We start from the raw sequence: 22,025 nt of genomic DNA, 5'->3' as shown, positions 1-22,025 counted from the left end.
AGTAGAATGGTGTAATATTGGTTAATTAGTTAAGGCAGGAACTGGCTGTTTTACTTCTTTGTGGTTTTTGGCTGCCCCAGACTTCTTGGTTCCTGCAGGCCATCTGGACACATACGTGCAGGTCACAGGGGTTACAATGGCTGAGCTTCAGCTCAGAGGCCTGACACTATTTTGTACACAGTATGTTCAAAAGCAAAGCATTGCAGTTAAATACTGCATGATGTTCTCGTAATGTATGGGATATTTTTACCAGGAACGATGAAAGTATTCAGAAGAGGACAATAATAAAAGAATATTAAATATATTAGTAGATATCACAAATTCTTTTTTTTTTTCTTGAGACAGAGTCTCACTCTGTCACCCAGGCTGGAGTGTGCGATTGCTCAGCTCACTGCAACCTCTGCCTCCTGGGTTCAAACAATTCTTGTGCCTCAGCCTCCTGAGTAGCTGGGATTACAGGTATGCGCGCCACCACACCCAGCTATTTTTTTTTTTTTGTATTTTTGTATTTTTAATAGAGATGGGGTGTGACTATGTTGGCCAGGCTGGTCTCGAACTCCTGGCTTCAAGTGACCCACCCGCCTTAGCCTCCCAAAGCGCTGGGATTACAGGCATGAGCCACCACACCTGGCCTGGGTATCATAATTCTGATTCGTAAAGACATACATTCTAATGAATTTTTTTTTTTAATTTCAAGAAAGGCATTTCTATTTTTTATTATTTGTGCCTTATCCACAAATACAAAAACAAAACAAAATATCTACAAGCTTCACTCATTCATTGGTGTCATTAAACCAACATTTATTGATTAAATATTGGCATGGCATGGTGGCTTATGTCTGTAATCCAGGCATTTGGGGCGGCAGAGGTGTGCAGATTGCTTGAGCTCAGGAGTTTGAGACCAGCCTAGGCAACGTGGTGACACTCCATCTCTACCAAAAATACAAATATATATATATAAGCTGGGTGTGGTGGCATGCATCTGTGATCCCAGCTACTTGGGAGGCTGAGGTGGGAGGATCGTTTGAGCCTGAGAGGCAGAGGTTGCACTGAGCCGAGACCGTGCCGCTGCACTCCAGCCTGGATGACAGAGTAAGGCTCCGTCTCAAAAAAAAAAACTGTGGACACTGGTTGTTACAGATTCTTTAAGTGTCCCCATCCACCCCCTCCTTTGTTCTTGTCACATCCTTCCTTACACAATATTGGCTTTCTTCGGAAACCACTTGACTTTCCACCTTAGGGTTTTTTTCAGGCTACACTGGAGTACAGGGCAGGCCCAAATGCCAGGAACTAATGCTCCAGGGAGCAGCCCTCAATCCCTTCAATAAATGAAGGATGGGAGTTGGTAGGTAAACATTCCAGCTTCCTCACCCTTTGGTAGAACAAGTCTGAGAAAAGTTTTAGTTTCCCAGAAGTCCCCAGGAGAAGTGAACCCCAGTTGCCCACAGCAGTAACATGCTTATTAACACATTTTGCATTGTCTTCCTTCCCTTCCTTGTCTCAGTTCCCACTTCCTCATAGAGCTTCTTGGAGCCCCCTTCTAAATAACAGACTTGCATTCAAAGCCTTGCCTCTGTGTTTGCTATGGAGAGAACCCAGACTAAGACACTGAATATAGGACAATAAAAAAGTCAGTCATGCCTTTGAGATGCTCAGATAAAGTCTGAGAGAAAGATTCGAACAATATAGAGACTGATAAGGGCTATGTGCTAATATAAAATATATCCAGACAAGTAGAAGGAATGAGTCTTTGTGGGAGTTAAGGAGGGCCTCACAAATGAGGTAAACATTTTAGCTGTCTGATATGGCTTGGCTGTGTTCTCACTCAAATCTCATCTTGAATTCTACTTGTTGTGGAAGGGACCTGGTGGGAGGTAACTGAATCATAGGGGCAGGTCTTTCCCTTGCTGTTCTTGTGATAGTGAATAAGTCTCATGAGATCTGATGGTTCTATAAGAGGGAATTTCCCTGCACAAGCTCTCTTTTTGCCTGTTGCCATCCATGTAAGACGTGACTTGCTCCTCCTTCTGCCATGATTATGAGGCTTCCCCAGCCACATGGAACTGTAAGTCCATAAAACCTCTTTCTTTTATAAATTGCCCAGTCTCAGGTATGTATCACCAGCATGAAAACGGACTAATACACTGTCAAAAAGTATGAGGAGAAGTTTTATATCTATATAAGAAGAGAATTAGCATTTCAGACAATGGGATGTGCAAAGCACGGTACCCCTACAACTTATCCCTCCCACCCCACCTTGTAACACACACACATGCACACACATACACACACACACATACAGAATCCTTGGTTTTGTATACTTGGAGTGAAGAATACACTGAAAAGAAATGTGGAAGATGAAACTATAAAAGGAATTTGTCACTTGGTAACTGGTCTCCCAAGATGGCCTCCAGTCAGTCCTGCCTCCCCATAACCCATCTTTTGTGTAGTCCTCTCCCACAGTGAATCTAGGCTAGCTTAATTATTCCTTTGCAGCCAGTAAAATGCAATGGAAGTGACCTGTGCAGCTCAGGGTTTCAGCTTTAAGAAGACCTAGATTCTTGTGTTTTACACTTTTGGCAGCCCTAAAATACTACATAAGGAGTTTTGTTAACCTGTTGAAGATACCACACAGAGAAGTTGAGTAAGGAGAGACCCTAAAGTCCTAGGGTCTCTACTGAGTGTAACCATCCAAGCCAAGATGCCAAATATATGAGTTCAGTCATATTGGTTATTCCAGCCCCAGTTGCCATATGACTTGAGAGATCCCAGGAGAAACCAGTAGAATCATCCAACCCACAGAATTGTGAGAAATAATTAAAAGGTTGTTATTTAAAGCCACTAAGTTTTGGATTTGCTTATTATACCACAATAGAGAACCAAAACAGTTGCCAAAATGTAAAGGATCTTGAAAGCCATAATGAGAAGTCAGCTCTTAATTATGAACAAAAGAAATTAACAAAGCAGCAATCCTGATAAGGGTTTAATGAAATAGCCTTGGAGACAGAGAATGAGGATCTGAAGAGGGAAACCAACATTTATCAAGGATTCATTATGTTCTAAATACTTTGACAGTCTTATCTCATTCATCACAAAGACACTATGAATCCCCAATTTATAGATATAGAAATTGAGAATCAATTTCACCCCAGGTCAAGCTCACCCCAGGTCACAGTGTTAGACCCAAGACTAAGCCCAAGGCTAACTGGTCCCAAAAGCCTTGTTATTTTCATTACTACACCATGATACTTCCAACAAAAGTAGGAGGGAGGGATATTTAGGAAGTAGGATTCACAAATGTGATGAATGACTGGGATGTGTCCGGGTCATGGAGACCATTCAGCAGTGATACTGGCTTCTACTCTAGAGGATGGATTATTATAAAAAGGTACATGGTTGCATGGTATAGAATTAAAAGTAAAGAATCAGGTAGAAAGTAATTGATTTTTCATATAAAGGAGTAAAATGAATATGGTGACATATTTGAGTTTTGCATTTGAATAGTTTTTGCAAAACTGATGATAATATAAAGACATGAAAATAAGAAATTCCAAAACATCACACATGGGAAGGACTCAAAATATTCTCAAATTAGCCCTCCAGATTTCAGGTCAGAGGCTGCCTTTTTACAAGCTTTCTGAAGTTGTATCCTTCAGCCTTTATCCTAGGGCTAGGAGAACTTACTTACCTCAAGAACCATTGAAAGAAAATATTTATCTCCTTCACTTTCCAAAGGGCAGGTTTTTTAGTCTATCAGAATTAGAAAGGAAGAGTTCAGCAACATATTTTTAAGAAATACAACACCACCATAGTATATTAATACCATTTTTCAAGGGCTGAAAAATAAAGTTATAAAAATGAAAACTATATTCACCAGGAAATCATTATCCACACATTCATCCATTCTGAAGCACCAGAGGTAGGATAGAGAATATTCCTGTGAGGGCCATGGACACTCAGAAGGCAAAAAAATAAAAGCTTTCATTAGAAACAGTAACTTTATTTTTATTGTGTTTTAGAATGGAATGAAGATTACATATTCCACTCCTGTGCTTTAAAAATTAACAAAAGGGAGCACAAAATACTATCCAAATATAAAATTCTATCTCTCTTCTATATTACAGCAGGTTAAGAAATAAAAGGCAAGAAATTATAAGAGAAATTAGAGAACTAAAGAAGGGCAGGAAGAAGAAAAAAGGATCAGAGATATAGATGGAAAATAGTTAGACAATAAAATACAGGGATCAAGATGGAGAAAGGCATACAGAGAGAATCAGAAAATGTATGTTATCTATTTCTGCACAACAAATCATGCCAAAATGTAGTGGTACAGATCAACTGCAATCATTTATTTTACTCATGAATTTGCAGTTTGGGAAGGGCTCAGCAAGGACAACTCATCTCTCCTCTATTCACTGTTGCTTGGGAAAGTTCAAAGTATGATGACGACTCAGTAGCTGGGGACTGGAATCATCTGAAGGCTTGCTCACTCACATGTCTGGTTGTTGATGCTGGCTGTCAGCTGGAAGACTTACACATGACCTCTCCACGTGAGCTGGGATTCTTCACAGCATTGTGACTGGCTGCCAAGAGCAAATGCCCCAAGAAGGCCAGATGGGCATATCACCTTTAATAACGTAGCTTAAAAAGTCATATAATATCACTTTTACCATAGTAACAAATCCATTAAGATTTGAAAAAAGGGACCATAAACCTCATCTCTCCGTGGAAGAAACGCAAACATTACATTATAGATAAGTGTGTAGGATGGGAGATATTTTTTGGTCATCTTAGAAAATTCAATCTGCCACAGAGCATATGAGGGACACACCCACAAAATGACTCATAGAAATACATAGAAACCTTTGTAAAGACTCAAACACAACCATTTACATATAACTGACATAAAAAGATGTGAAGAAACACACACCAAGAGAAAAGTAAGAGGAACACACCAAGTAAGACGAATACCTAAAGAGGCCCAGCCTTGCCTAGATCACTATCATCAACTTTGGGCTTTTTACTCCATTGTTACCAAAGATTTTCAAAACACTTTTACCTTTTTTCTAACTGTAGACACAAATGTACCTCTCTCCACTAGGTGTTTTTACTAAAGGATAATGGGCTCCAGTCAAGCCAAGGATTGAATGCAACCCATAAGCTCGTTGTTATTCTCTGCATAAATATGATAAAAACAACATTTGAAGGAACAATAAATAGTTGTGCAATGAATACAGAAAATAAAGTAAGTTAACCCAGGGTTTTTTTTTTTTTTTTTAATTCCACAGCCCATGAACTCTCTAATATACCAGGTTGCCTATTATAGAACCAAAGGAATGTCGTTCCCTAGAATATAGCCCCTGGAAAAGTAAAAGTAAAATAAAGTCTTTCAGGGTGACATTATGCTCCAGTCAGAATTAACTTTCTGTTACCCAAACACACCACACTCTGTTAGTATGATGTGATGGGCTGAATTTTCCAAAGATGGCTACAACATCTTCCATCCTACACATTCTTCTGATATATGACCTTGCTACTACCCCATTGAGGGATGGAATCTAATTCCCACCTTGAATATGGGCTGTCTTTAGTGACTTTCTTCCAATAATAGAAGTAGATGAAGTAATGCTATGTGACTTCCAAGGGTAGATCAGAGGAAGCCTTGCAGTTTCTTCCTTAAATTTGTGAAATGATCACTCTCTGAATGCTCTTTCTTGGGATGCTCTCTCTTGGATGTTCTCTCTTGGAACCCCAGTCACTTTTCTCTGGGAAGTACAAGCCACGTGAAGAAGCCATTTGTAAGATCTCTATTCAACAGTCCTGCTGAGCCCAGCCATTGAGTCATCACAGATATGTAAGGCAAGAATCTACCAGATGATTCCAGCCACCAGTTCTTAAGCCAGTTGAGTCTTTCCTGATGAAAACCCAGACATTTTAGAAAAATAAAACATTCTCCCTATAATGCCCTGCCCCAATTCCTGACCCATAGAATCCATAACTGTAAATAGAAGAGTGTTGTTTTGTACCACGGAATATTGGGGAGGTGAGGTTTGTTATATGGTAATAGATAATCAAAACATGTACTTAGCAAATATTCTTCCCCCTTCCCTGCCTAGCTGCCTCCTATTCATATTTTATGTCTTATTTTACCCACTATTTCATCCAGCTCCAATACAAGTAAAAACCAGTGGGCTTGCAATGCTAATACAATTTTAAAATAAGTCTCTACCCATTCTCTTCTGATCAGATGACCCTCTCTTTAGCAACTCTGGAGCCACTGCTGTTCCCACACCTACCCATAAAGAAAATCGAGGGTTTAATAACTATGATTAACATGAAAGGACTCCAGTGGAAAAAGTAGACCACATTCAAGAACACTTGAGTAATATAAACAGAGATGGACATTCTAAGAAAAAATTTTAAAATACTAGAAATCAAAAACACTGTAATATAAATAAATAATGCCTTTGATGGGCTCATCAGTAGACTGGACACAGCCAAGAAAAAAATCAGTGAGTTTGATGATATGTCAATAGAAACTTCTAAAACTGAAATGCAAGCAGAAAAAAGACTGAAAAAATAGAACATAATATCAAGAACTATGGAATAATTACATTACACTTTGGATATAATAGCATTCTTTCTCACCCATTATCCATATTTGTCAAGAAGTTAATTACAGATGACTAATCTAATGCTTATATGCATATTCATCCATGTAGGAGGAGGCCTACATTATGAATCACATATACACACAGAAATCTGAAATGTTGACAAAAATCTCAATATTTTGAGTAATAGAAGTTGTATTTATAGTGTATATACTTCCATGAGAAAGAAAATCTTTCTAAGGATATTTTTGTGATGTATAATTACAGTTTTTTTCAGCTATCCCTAAACTGGTGCAACTTTAGCAGCATGAATTTGAGATTCATGCTCAAAGAATTCTCAATAGATTCTCAGTAGATAACACTACCTTCATATATTCGTATTTAAGAGTACCAGAGGAGTGTCTACGGCCACATTGTCCAATAAAAATATAATGTGACCACATATATAATTTTAGATTTTCTAGTAGCTTCAATTAAAAATGTAAAAAGAAACAGATGAAATTAAATGTGATACTATGTTTTATTTAACCCAATCTATTCAAAATATTATCCATGCAACATATAATCAATATTTAAACTTATTAATGAGATATTTTATATTCTTTCTTCCACACTTAGTCTTTGAAATCCCATGTGTCATGTGCTCAATCCCTCCATGTGGCTAGGGCTACCATATCAGGCAGCATAGTTTTAGAGCCTGAAATCTAAAGGTGTAAGCACCATTCACAATCACCAGAATAACCTGGGAACTTATTAAAATACAGAATCTTGGGTCTCGTCTAGACCTACTGAATCAGAATCTTCATTTTAACAGGATTCCCCCCAGATAATTCATGCACATTAAAGCTTAAGAGGCACTGGTTTAATATGATGGACCTTTAGGAGAAATGGGAGAATTGTGGAAGAAAGAGAGAACAGTGCAAATTTTGATGTGCTTTAACAAGCTTCCAAGTGACGCTGATGCTGCTGGACTTTTGGTCACACTTTGAATGGCACGGTCCTAGAAGACGTAGTCCAGAAGTGCTCACTGAGTACCTTTTATTTCCTCAGCACTACGGACAGATAAAAGTGAGCTGGATTTCAATCTAGCACCAGAACAACTTAGATCTTCTTTGAAAGACAGGATCACTGCAGATGAAAACACCAGAAAGCAATATAAGGCAGTATTACTAACATAGCAAAATATTTGAATCAGACAGGGAGTGCTATAAGCTGTCAGGGATATGAAAAATCTGAGGATGAATCAATGTTATCAGAGAAGGTAGTTTCTCTGGTTACGAGAGAGCAATCTAAGCTAGGCTATGAAAGAGATGCCCTAATGAAAATGTGAGAGTGGGGATTGGAGAGTTTGGGCTCTGCTTACTCTGTGCAGTGATCCCTGGCTATCCTTTGCTTACTTTAAGCAAGTGATCTCCAAACTTGATTGTGCACACCTATCAGTAAAAATATCGACATATCCCCAGATGATGTAGATTTATTTACAAATTGTCTACACTTACTATGCCAATTCATAAATATTAATAAAGATTAATTATCTTTTAGATTAAAACTAAATGTGCATACATATTGCAGTATCATCTTGCTCTCTAATAGATTTGGAAGCCACTGCTCTAAGTCAGCATTTTTATCTTCAGGAAGACATCATAGTATTCTCCCAGCAGCATGCAGCACAGTGTGAGTCAATAAATAGAGGCACCAAGTAGTAAAAACAAATATATGCTAGGAGACTCAGTTGTCACAACTTGACCTTGCAGTGGTAGATCTCACCAATAGAAAGAGTTTAGCCATTCACGAGAGGGTAGCTGTGACAGAGTTGAGCAAGCCTCAGCACAGCTTTGACAAGCACTCTTTCCCTGGCAAATTTTTCAATTTTCCTTCAGGTTTCAGTTTAAATATTCCTGAAAGAGGCCTTCCCAGACCTTGCAATCTGACTTACGACCTCTTGTTGATCCGACTCATCACATCATGCTCTTTTCCTACATAAAGCTCATCACAATTTGTAATTCTTAGTATATTTGGGGGACCATGCCTTTAACAGCTGTCTCCCTACTGGACTGTACTCCCTGTGAGAATAGTAATTTGTTAACACTGTGTATTCAGCAATGAGACCTCGATGTAACACACAGTAGGTACTCAACATTTTGTAGAATGAATGGACAAAGGAAATTAAATATCGCCATCATAGTCCTTTTAGTTCATACATGACTACCTTTTTCTATCATGTAATGATATGCTGCGTGAACTAACACTTCCTTCTCTAAGTGAGTCAGAGAGAAGTAACTGGACCTTAAACACTGGAGCTCAAGTGGTGACTAATACGGACTGCTATATAGATTGGAGGGAAAATAGGACACACAGTGTGAGGGCTGTTCAAATTTTTGTTGTCATTTTAGTTCCTAATCTTGATTCTCCCTTTATAAATGCCTTTTTCTTTCTTTTCTTTTTCTTTCTTTCTTTTTCTTTTTCTTTCTTTCTTTCTTTCTTTCTTTCTTTCTTTCTTTCTTTCTTTCTCTTTTTCTTTTCTTTCTTTCCTTTCTTTCTTTCTTTCTCCTTCCCTCCCTCCCTCCCTTCCTTCTTTCCTTCTTTCTTTCTATATATATTTTTTTGGGGGGGGGGCACGGGTGACAGGTGGTGTTTGGTCTCATGAATAAGTTCTTTAGTGGTGATTTCTGAGATTTTGGTGCACCCATCACCTGAGCAGTGTACACTGTACCCAACGTGTAGTCTTTTATCTCTCACTCTCCTCCCACACTTTCCCACACATCCTCACATTTCATTGTATCATTCTATGCCTTTGCATCCTCATAGCTTAGCTCCCACTTGAGTGAGAACATACGATGTTTGGTTTTGCATTCCTGAGTGACTTCACTTAGAATGATAGTCTCCAATTCCATTCACGTTGCTGCAAATGCCATTATTTTCTTCCTTCTTATAGCTGAGTAGTGTCCCATGGTATATATACATACCACAATTTCTTTATCCACTCATTGATTGATAGGCATTTGGGCTGGTTCCATCTTTTTGCAATTGCAAATTGTGCTGTTATAAACATGCATGTGCAAGTATCTTTTTTGTATAATGACTTCTTTTCCTCTGGGTAGATACCCAGTAGTGGGATTGCTGGATCAAATGGTAGATCTACTTTTAGTTCTTTAAGGAATCTCCACACTGTTTTCCACAGTGGTTGTACTAGTTTACGTTCCCACCACCGGTGTAAAAGTGTTCCCTTTTCACTATATCCCTGCCAACGTCTATGACTTTTTGATTTTTTTGATTATGGCCATTCTTGTGGGAGTAAGGTGGTATCATATTGTGGTTTTGATTTGCATTTCCCTGATCATTAGTTATGTTGAACATTTTTTTCATATGTTTGTTGGCCATTTGTATATCTTGTTTTGAGATTTGTCTGTTCATGTCCTTAGCCCACCTTTTGATGGGATTGGATTTTTCTTGCTGATTTGTTTGAGTTCCTTGTAGAGTCTAGATATTAGTCCTTTGTTGCAGATATAGGTTGAGAAGATTTTCTCCGATTCTGTGGGTTGTTTACTCTGTTGATTTTTTGTTTGTTTGTTTGAGACAGAGTCTTGCTCTGTCGCCCAGGCTGGACTGCAATGGTGCAATCTTGTCTCACTGCACCCTCTACCTCCCTGGTTCAAGCGATTCTCCTGCCTCAGCTTTCCGAGTAGCTGGGATTACAGGTGCCCACCATCATGCCTGGCTAATTTTTGTATTTTTAGTAGAGAGGGGTTTTTGCCATGTTGGCCAGGCTGGTCTCAAACTCCTGACTTGAGGTGATCCGCCTGCCTTTGCCTCCCAAAGTGCTGGGATTACAGGTGTGAGCCACTGTGCCCAGCCTGCTGATTGTTTCTTTTGCTGCACAGAAGCTTTTTAGTTTAATTAAGTCTCATCTATTTATCTTTGTTTTTGTTGCATTTGCTTTTGGGTTCTTGGTCATGAAGTCTTTGCCTAAGCCAATGTCTAGAAGGGTTTTTCCAATGTTATCTTCTAGAATCTTAATGGTTTCAGGTCTCAGATTTAAGTCTTTGACCCATCTTGAGTTGGTTTTTATATAAGGTGAGAGATGAGGATCCAGTTTCATTTTTCTACACGTGTCTTGCCAATTATCCCAGCACCATGTGTTGAATAGAGTGTCCTTTACCCACTTTATGTTTTTGTTTGCTTTGTGGAAGATCAGTTGTCTGTAGGTATTTGGGTTTATTTCTGGGTTGTCTATTCTGTCCCATTGGTCTATGTGCCTATTTTTCTTATATGCCATGCAGATATATGTTGTTCAGGCCTATTATGCACATTAGGCTTAATGGGGAAATGTCAGTGACTGTCAAAATCACAACTTCCTGCTGATGTTAAAGGAATCTGATCAAGCAACAGATGGTCAGCAGCAGATTTGCCCTCTACTTTCTCTGGGTTTTTATTCTGTTGTTTATAAAATTGTTGGTCATAGGTTGTTGGATTCAGTGAAAGCAGCCCATATGAGCTGAGATATCTATTTCATTTACTATGTGCATACAAGAAGAAAACATGTCCCAACCTTAAATATTGATTATGCCTGACATGCAAAACATGCCAATGTCCCAGATCCCCAGTTACCATTAGACTGAACATTTTGTTATATCCTTTTGCATTCACATTGTATGGACTTGCCTGTGATGTCATCATTAAAGCACTTTCATATTCTACGATAGTCAGGTTGCTTTTCTGGGTTGACTTTAGGAAGCATTATCTAATTTTAGCTGAGTGCAAGTCTGTATCATGCTATTGTGTGAGTGTGTTTTAAATGCACTTTGTATAGCCACATTTTGATGGGTAAGTTTCACAAATATGCAATAATTGATGCTTGTATAGCTGCCTTTAATCGGTTTCAGTATTTTCTTCAGTAGATTCTATGCATGTATCATTTTGTCATTTCTCAGTTGAGGGAATGCTCAGAACTTGCCAGAAGCAGCAAAAATTCACATTTATAGAATACCTTTTCACTGTATTGAGATTCTTCATCTTTCATAATCTTTCTGGAAGACATTTCTGAGGAATTTCTCAGAAGACAGATGCATTGGTTTCTGTGACTGATGACAGTCTGACTTCACAAGTGGCCTTCTTGAGAGGTTACTAAGACTTGACGCATTAACATCCCATAAATCTCCCGTGGTCCAAGTCTTAAACATACATTTCCTTTCCCCTAGCCAGAGCACAGAGAAATGCTTGTGCTCCTTTGACAGTCATGCCTAAGAAAGGAAAACAGGGAGCCACTTTTGCACAGACATAAACCTGCTCAATGTCTCAGATATTTTATGTACCTACCCCACTTCTCTCTTGAAGTCTCCAAGAAAACACATGTGACCTTTGATAGTTCAGAAAAATCTTGTAAACCTCTCTGTAATGTTTAATAATTTCACTCTTCTTACGGGAATGATGTACCAGCCGGTACAGACAGCTTGTGGAACTCGGCTCATGGGTAAAATGTTCAGTCTCACGCTGTTTTAACAACATTGGCTCTATCACCAGTGCAAATAGAAACAGTGGAAAGAATCTGAGGAGTGAGGTATTTATTTGGAATTTCAGCTGTGATTATGTTTTTCTAGGCACTGCAATGAAGGTGCACTTTCTGAGAGATGAAGAACTAGCACAGTGCCACAGAGTCCCCCGTGAGGGCTTACTCAATATTTGCTGGTAATAATTATGATGTCATTCCTTGAGGCAGGCGTCAGTTAACAAACTCTTTGAATCTAAATCAGCCCTGATTTAATTTGCCCTTCAGTAAAGGTTAAAACAGAGAGAAATTCAAAGTATACATCTTGTAGAAGAAATGGACTGCAGTTTTTAAATGAATGCATAAGCCATATGTAGCCTTTTAAAGGAGGATGTTCAATTTTTCCACTCTTTCTTTCCAATTATGAGCGTCTCCTCTCACCCTAAGCAAAAAAAGTCAGTATAATTATGCCCAAATAAGAAGATTAAGTCTAGACAGTAACACAATTTTCCTTATCATCACAAAATGTGTCTTGTATTGTGTGCATGTGTTTTTAATTTGCATAATTGCTATTTTCTTGGTCTTTTTTTTTTTTTTTTTTGAGACAGAGTCTCGCTTTGTCACCTAGGCTGGAGTGCAGTGGTATAAACATGGCTCACTGCAGCCTTAACATCTCTTTTTATTATATATTTTATTCAGTTTATTTCTTTTTATCCTTAGCACTGTGGAATATTTCTTGCATTGGGCTCACCAACTTGTAACATGTTTACAATGGGCCCCTGTTTCTAATGAGTTATTTGTCCCTTTTTTCTTCCTTCCTTTTTTTTCTTTCTTTTTTTTTTTTTTTTCTTTCCCCCGGATGGAATCTTACCCTGTCGCGCCCAGGCTGAAGTGCAGTGGTGCAGTTTTGGCTCACTGCAACCTCTGCCTCCCGGGCTCAAGTGATTCTCATGCCTCAACCTCCTGAGTAGTTGGGAGTACAGGCATGTGCCACCATGCCTGGCTAATTTTTGTATTTTAAGTAGAGGTGGGGTTTCACCATGTTGGCCAGGCTGGTCTCAAACTCCTGGCCTCAAGTGATCCGCCTGCCTCAGCCTCCCAAAGTGCTGGGATTACAGGCGTGAGCCACCACACCCGGCCTCTTCCTTCATTTTGTATTGATTGTTGACTCACTAGGAAAGACTTCTCATATCTTTTAGGGTGAGACTTACGATTGTCTGTTCTAGTAGCTCTCAATTCTGGCTGTACAACAGAATCTCTCGATGCTTTCGAAAAAGCATCATACCCAGACCGTATCCCAAACCAATGAAATCATGACATGGAAGCAATGGGACCTAGTGGCAGTACCTTTAGAGTTCCTCAAGTGACGCCACTGTGTAGCTGAGGGTAAGAACTGCTAGTCTACACAAACGGTTCAAACAATTACTAGGTAGTTCTGAGTTTTAAAAAGTTAAAAATCCCACAAATGTTTAATTAAAAAAAGTAAAAGTCCCACAAAGCCGTTAGACAATGGACAATTGTCTGGAAAGATTTCATAAAGCCAAACCCTGTGAGGATTTAAAGAAATAGGACAGACACGGTAATGTGGCAGGCTTAGCAATTACTGCGTTCTCTGAGTAACTATCCGAGGCAGTATGTTATAGACCTACTGGCTTCTGCCTCAGTCTCTGCACCTCATACTAGCTGTAAGACTTTGGGCATTTTATTTATCATCTCAGTGTATCTATTTCCTCTTCTGTAAACTGGTGTCGATATTACCAAAGCCTATGTCATTTCATGAAGATTAAGGGTCAGAAAATATTTTCTGAAAAGGGCTTATAATTTTGGCTTTATAGGTCATACAGTCTCTCTGCAACTACTCAGCTCTGCCATTGCAGCACGAAGGCAGCCATAGACATTAGGTAAATGAACGGATGTGGCTGTGTTCCAATAAAACTTTATTTACATAAACAGGTAGTAGCCCAAATTTGGCCCACAGGATATAATTTGCCAATGCCTGTACTAATACATGCCTCGTGGCTGGCACAGTGGGTTGCTATATTTGTTGTCATTGTTATGAAGCCTAAAAAGTAGCCCATCTCCCTAAGATGTGTGCATTTACCCTTCTCTCTCAGCTCCACCCTTGGCCTCTTTCAAACGGACCAGCCTCCAGCACGTAGCACAAAGCTACAATAGCTGCAGTTCTTAGGGCAGGAGAAAACATCAGGTTTCCCCCGTTCATGAATGTGCTCTCCCTTTCCGGTCAACACAGTCACAGAGCAAGGAGAAAAGAAAACCGAGGCCAGAGTGCAGGGCCAGAAGTACACATCTCCCAGTGGTGCATCACTTTACAGGAGCAAACACCACAGACACTAAAGCCATCAGGGAAAACTGTGAATTAAACCATGAGTGGTAAGGAGCTGCCAAAATCCCAGAGATGTAATAAATCATTACTGTCAACTGCTCAGCACGAGTAATAAAAAATCAATCCACTAAGCTAGAAATGAATTTGAAAATTGTGATTTAAACAATAGTAATGTGTGAGCAAAATAAACAGAGAAGCAGTTGTGCTATTTCATCTTTCAAATAAGGACAGAGGAGAGTGATACCAGGGGTTTGTTTTCTTTTACATCAACGGAGCAGTAATCGGTGAGGAATGGCTGTGTGAGTCAGCAGTTAGAAACAAAACTGAATGTGATGGTGTACTCTTTCCCGAGGATATTAAACCCATTATTTTTGTTTTGCAGGTCACATTTCAAAGGCCAGATCTTTCCCAGGGCTTAAGCTGTTCCTTGGATACTTTTGGTAAGTCATTTATCCACTAATCATTTAGTAATCGTCTCTGACATGCCAAACACTCTGCTCAGGGCTGGAAATGCAGAACCTGGGAAGCCACTGGCCTTGTCCTCAAGATCTCTCTCTGGCTCCCTTTGAATTTGCTAATTCAGACTCTCACATTTCCCCCAGGAAAAATCATAAGGACCAAATCATATCCATTTTCTCAAATGGCTTCAAAGACTCATGTCATCGTTTGGCATCATGTAATTCTTTACTGATGTACTTTTAGAGTCAAGTTTCATTCTCTTCATGTAGCTGTCAAGGACAGACACAAAGAGTGGGGGTGTCTTCCTCATTAAATACTTTCCCACAACACTCCAGAGTAGATTCATCATTTAAATAAACACTAACAGCTATCTGACTTGTTTTAAATGTATGGAAAGACTTGTGAGGAGAGGGAAAGAAAGGGACCATAATAACTGGTAGGAATTTATCACAGTTCCTATCTGCAAACACATACAAAAGTCAGGTAGGGAGAGCCAAATGCCTGGATGCTATTCAAGGTCTTATTCAGGAGCAAATCTGTGGTAGGCACGATAATGTACCCCTCCAAGGATGTCCATGTCTTAATCCCCTGAAGCTGTGAACATGTAACCTTACATTACAAAAGGGACTTTGCAAGTGTGATTAAGTTAAGCATCTTGAACTGGAAACATTATCCTGGATTATCTGCTTGGGCCAATGTAATCACAAGGGTCCTTATAAAGGAAAGAAGGAGGCAGAAGAGTCAGAGAGAGATTTGAAGATGCTATGCTGCTGGCTTTGATGACAGAGGAAGGAAGTCGTGGGGCAAGGAATGAAGGAGGCTTCTAGAAGTTAGAAAAGGCAAGGAAACAGATTCTCCTCAAAAGCCTCCAAAAAGGAACACAGCCCTATGGCCTCCAGAACTGGAAGATAATAAATTTGTGGTGTTTTTAAGCCACTAAGATTGTGGTGATTTGTTGTAAGAGCTAGAGAAAACTAAGACATCACAGCTGTACAGGTATAGTGCTAACAGTGAAGGAAGAGAGAGATACCCTTTAATTCATGTGTGTCAGTTTGCCATCCCAGTTGATTTGTTTATAGTCATGATGCAAGCCAAGGCTGTTTATTTGCAGCCCCTGCTTCTCTGTTCGAAATAACATAAGACTATCATAATGGTTTGTTGGGGGTTTGAGAATATTTTATTGGCACAGCATGTTTTTCACATCAGATTATTTGTTGAACTAATGATCGGAAAACACAGGAAAATACAAAATAGTACATGGGGATCTACAGAAAATGTTCTCTAAGAGATAGGAACAATTTTATGTTTGTGGGTGTATGTGTGCATGAATGAAACTATATTCTAGCCCATGAGATCTTCAAGACTCTTAAAAACACACTGACCAATAACTTTTAAATAAATTTATCTTGACAATCAAATGGCAAAATTTTTAAACGTACAGAATATATTGTATTTACATATTCCTAATTTTAATATACAGTCCCTTTTATATATCCATTTAACAGACCCTTATATGTGATCAAATTAGTGTTCCAAAATAGGGATATTTTAGAATAAAATGTATTAGTTATGCTTAAGCAATCAAGGTCACAGTGGGGTGTGACCATAGAACAGAATTCCAGCTTTGATAATTCTGAGATCTCAGAATTTTAGTGGTATGTCTAATTCTAACCCTTCATATGCTCCTTCCTACCACCAAGGCACTGCTCTAAGTGCTTTACAAATATGAACTTATTTAATCCTCACAGCAACCCCTTGAGGTGTTTGCTTTCATTATCTCCATTATACAAACTAAGAAACTGAGGCACACAGAGGCTACGTAACCTGCCCAAGGTCCTAGAGAATTTTAACCCCCTAGTCATGAAGAGGATTTGAGAACTATTGGCCTGTTCCAGGGATATCATGGTGAGGAACTCTCCAGCAGGAATGTAGGAAACTGGCCCTGATACAGGAACAGCAGAGAACATATATCCTGCCATACTTGGATTAGGGTGTGATGGAGTTCTGACACACCCATAACCATGGCAACCCAGTCCCAGAGGAAGGTGGTATAAGGCCCTTGATGGAGGAAAACTACCAAACTGAAAGAGCAAGGCTAATGTTTGTGATCAAAAAGAAGAGTGATCATTATGCAGATTATGCAACTTTGACTCAAGAAGCTTCCCACTGGAAGGGCAAATCTCCTTCCTCTCAAGTTACCTCTGAGCTGAGCAGAAGCTCAGTCTACGATGGGAGCAGAAGACCTCCCCAAGCAGGCCTGATCATAGTGGGGAAGTGGAGCAGTCACCTAAGAAGAGGGAGGGAGGAGAGGAGGAAAAATGATGCTGGTCCAGTTTGAGTCCCATAATAACATCATAAACATAACTTCATCACGTGGACCCAGGAGAAAAATAAACTATTGTAGTAAATAGCAAAATCAGTAGTGTTCCAACTGTTAATTAGCTTATTCTAGAGTAGTAATAACACTAAAATATTTAATTGACTATTTTAAAAAAATTGAAGCTTAATTATTTCCATGTAATATTGGAAGTCAAATTGGCTAATAAAAGCCTACAGCAAATCGCCATAACAAAATGCTTTTCTCACTTACACCTTAGTTACAGGTAAGGAGCTGTTTTTATTTCAACATGTCATGCTCACCCCCACCATGATCAAAAAAAATTGTCTATAATAAACACACAGAATTTAATAGTGGAGGCCACTTTAGCCCTTGAGTCTTTGGGCAACATATAAGCAAGGCAGTTTTTGTTTAAACAGTCAGAAGGCTCTTTGCTAAGGCATTAAACAGAAGCTTTGTTTCCCACCCATCCCAAAAAAACATTGATTTATCAGAACTCTGCATTAGATTTCCATAAACTATATAGGAAAACCAAACATGTTAAAAATTGAAACAAGGAAACATTTGGTTTACTTAAGAACATGCACCCAAACATATGTATCTAGATTTTTTGAGTTTTCAAATCTCGGCCCAAAATATCTTGGGAAAACAGATACACCAAAGAGGATTCTTGGCATACATCTTTCTGAGTTGTAAATACTGGGAGAATAATGTTCCTCTAAATAATTCTGGCACATTTCATGTCAAGATCAACAATACTTAGAAGAGAATCTGATTCCATCAAAGTTAGTGTTGAACTCTAATTTTAATCAAATTATATAAACTACTAATTTCTGACAGCTGATTTATTTGCATTTATTCTGCCACAAAGTGAAAAAGGTCCTGCTTACTGGAGCAGAGCTGAAAAGAGGGCCTCTTTGTTTTGTGACTTCTTCCCCCACTGCCAATGTTCATACACGTATAAACTCACAGAATTTAATAGCTGAAGCCACTTCAGTCCTTGAGTCTTTGGGCAACATAAAGCAGTAGAAAAAGCATGAATTTTGTGGATGGCATGAAACCCAGCTCAACTCATGTGGTGGGCAAAAAGTATTCAACTTTGAAGAGATAATTGCACAAGTGGGAAAAGGTATCTGCAGAAGGCTGTTTGCTGAGGCAGGCACTGTTTATAATAATAAATAAAAATAAATGTAAGCAAAATGCCCAGAAATGGAACTATTTAAGTGTGGTGCAACCATACAACAGAGTACTGAGCGATCTTTAAAAGCCATGTTGTGGATCTATATTTGTTGCATGAGATGTTATCCATGAAATAGTGATGAATGAGAGGGGCCAGTCAAAAAATAACATGTGCAGGGCAGTCCTATGTAAGTAAAATTGAATACACTTAATGCATTTATCCATAAGTGCAAAGAGGTATCTTACAGGAGGTTCACCAAAATAACAACTATGGTTCTCTCATGATACAATTTCTAGTGATCATTATTTTCTAGTTCTCACTTTTTGGCCCTTAGTGGTTCTACAATGAATATATAATATTTCTGTAGAAATAATAAAGCTGAAGTACTATGCAGTAGTTTCAACCAACGATGTATACACAGAGCAGTATAGATGTATTTTAAAAGCACAGTGCTAGGAATAAAAAATAACCTGAATGAAATAAATAATAAGAAAAGAGGTCGAGGCTGCAGTGAGCCATGTTTGCACCACTACACTCCAGCCTGGGTGACAAAGCGAGACCCTGTCTTACAAAAAAAATAAGAAAGAAAAGAAAATAGCAATTATGCGCATTAAAAACACATGCACATAATACAAGACACATTTTGCAAGAGCCTATTTCAGTAAAAAATAAACATTAACCAGTACGTTCATCAGTTGTAACAAATGTACCGCTGTGGTGGGGGATGTTGATAATTTGGGACTCTATGTATGCATGTGTGTGGATGTTGGGGGTAGATGGAAATTCTCTGTACCTTCCTCTCAATTTTGCTATGAACCTAAAACTGCTCTAAAAATAAGATCTTTAAAACGAAATGAAATAAAATAAGATATTTATTGAAGATTTTCCAATGATTGTCCCTGGTAGAGGCTAGGAAAGGGGCAATGGGAGAGCAGAGTGGAGGAAAAAGGAATAAACTGATAAATTAATTGCCTGAACTAATGATAATAAATTGCCCTGTACTATTACTCAACCGCACCGCCCCCCCCACCCCCCCACCACCTCTGAGGGTCTCAAAATGTAGGCACAAACTTGAAAGCAAGAAATATTTCAATGTATAAACATCTGTACACATGAAAATATTGACAGTGTTTTTAGCTATTTTCTTTCTTTTTTTTTTTTTTTTTTTTGAGACGGAGTCTGGCTCTGTCGCCCAGGCTGGAGTGCAGTGGCGCAATCTCGGCTCACTGCAAGCTCCGCCTCCCGGGTTCACGCCATTCTCCTGCCTCCGCCTCCCGAGTAGCTGGGACTACAGGCGCCCGCCACTACACCCGGCTAATGTTTTTGTATTTTTAGTAGAGACGGGGTTTCACCGTGTTAGCCAGGATGGTCTCGATCTCCTGACCTCGTGATCCGCCCGCCTCGGCCTCCCAAAGTGCTGGGATTACAGGCGTGAGCCACTGCGCCCGGCCGTTTTTAGTTATTTTCAAAGAAACTAAGGTGCATAGGATTTAGAACCATTTAGACTTGCAGACAAATGGTCTTGGACACACAATTTCACTAAAGCCCCACTGGTTTATGTGTAAAATAAAGATAATAATAACTACGTTTCTGAGGTGTTATAAAAAGTTGTGTAATCTCACCTTCAAAAATCACTGTGATTCCCAGTTATAGCTCAGACATATAAAGAGCTTAGAAATTGTCACTCCCATTCTTATAGCAAGCAAAAGCTGGATAAGCTAAAACTCAACAAGTTGTTTTGGACTTATCAGAGAACTAAATTTGCAAGTCAAATCACCATGCTGAAATCTGGTAACAGGCAAATCCGGAGTCACGGACACAATCTGCTTACCTAAAATAGAAGTCACTGGAGCCATAAACTGGTAGGAACACTTAGTAATTTTGACAAGTTTCTGGAGGCTGAGTGTAGACTGGCTTGAGACTGAGAAACTCCTTGGGGCCACCATATTTTCATTGACTTTTTCTCCAGGATCCCCACTAGGTTCTCACCGCGAAGAGTCAACAAAGGTACCCTTGTGGCTTAGGTAGGGAGAGTAGACGGATAATCTTGGTAAAATATGTCCAGAACCTTCCCCATAACAAAAGCCTTGTCTTCAGAGGAAAGTACTTTACCAGAGCCTTGTCCCAGAGATCTCACCATAGCCCCCTCTAGCGTTCCTCACCTAATTGGGAGGGGAGAAACTATACAAGAAACTATACAAGAAACTATACACCCTTTTGATTCTTGGTGATCACAGGTCAAAGATGCAAGTCAGGTAAAAGGCTGAGATTTAATTGGAAGATTGTAGAATGCTTCACTGCCTCCACACTTTCTCATCATACCAACGGGCCTCCAGTATAACAAGAGGATATTACAGCTGAAAGAACTGAAAGACATGGATCTTCTCTAAGAAATACTTTGGGAATTTGAAGCCTCTGGTACCTATAGCTACAGCAAACATAAAACAAAGCCCAACTCCTAGCCCGATTAACATAAACCTCACACCATAGGCATATTTACCTTAGTTCCTATTACGCAGTACATGTCTAACTTTCAATTAAAAAATATAAGCCATGCCAGAAGGCAAAGAAAAAAAAAAAGTCTCAAGAGACAAAGCAAGCATCAGAACCAGAACCAGATTCAGGTGTGACACAGATGTTGGACTTACCAGACAGGGCATACAAAATTACAATAAATAATATGATAAGGGCTCTAATGGAAAAAATAGACAACATACAAGAACACATGAGTAAAGTAAGCAGAGATATGGAAACTCTAAGAAAGAATCAAAAGGAAATACTAGAAATCAGAAGCACTTTAACACTAATGAAGAATGCCTTCAGTGGACTCATCAGTAGATTCAATAGTTAAGGAAAGAATTAATGAGTCTAAAGGTAAGTTAATTAAAGAAAAAAAAACCCTAAAATGTAAAGAGGAAAAAGGCAGTGAAAAAAAACTTAACATTTAAGAACTGGGGGACAATTTCACAAGATATAACATGTGCAATTGGAATACCAAAAAGAGGAAAAAAAAAAAAAAAAAGAGAACAGAGCAGGAGAAATTTTTGAAGTAATAATGACTGAGAACTTTCAAAAATGAATGATAGACAGCAAACCACATCCAGGAAGCTCAGAGAATGCCAACCATAATAAATCCCAAAAAATATACCTAGGCATATCATATTCAAACTGCAGAAAATTACAAAGAGAAAAATCTTAAAAGAAGCCAGAGAATAAAAACACCTTACCTGTAGAGGAATGAGAGTATGAATTACATCTGACTTTTAATCAGAAACCATGCAAGAGACTAGAGTGAAATATGTAAAGTGCTGAAAGACAAAAATCACCAACCTGGTATTCTATATAGAAAGAAATTATTCGTGAATGTTTCTCGGACAAAAAAAAAGAGTAGGCCGGGTACAGTGGCTCATGCCTGTAATCCCAGCACTTTGGGAGGCCGAGGCGGGCGGATCACGAGGTCAGGAGATCGAGACCATCCTGGCTAACATGGTGAAACCCCGTCTCTACTAAAAATACAAAAAATTAGCCGGGGGTGGTGATGGGCGCTTGTAGTCCCAGCTCCTCGGGAGGCGGAGGCAGGAGAATGGCGTGAACCCGGGAGGCGGAGC

Source organism: Gorilla gorilla, chromosome X (assembly GCF_029281585.2).
Source record: "Gorilla gorilla gorilla isolate KB3781 chromosome X, NHGRI_mGorGor1-v2.1_pri, whole genome shotgun sequence".
NCBI lineage: Eukaryota > Metazoa > Chordata > Mammalia > Primates > Hominidae > Gorilla > Gorilla gorilla.
The sequence above is the reverse complement of the archived record's forward strand: the minus strand, read 5'-3'. Positions refer to the sequence as shown.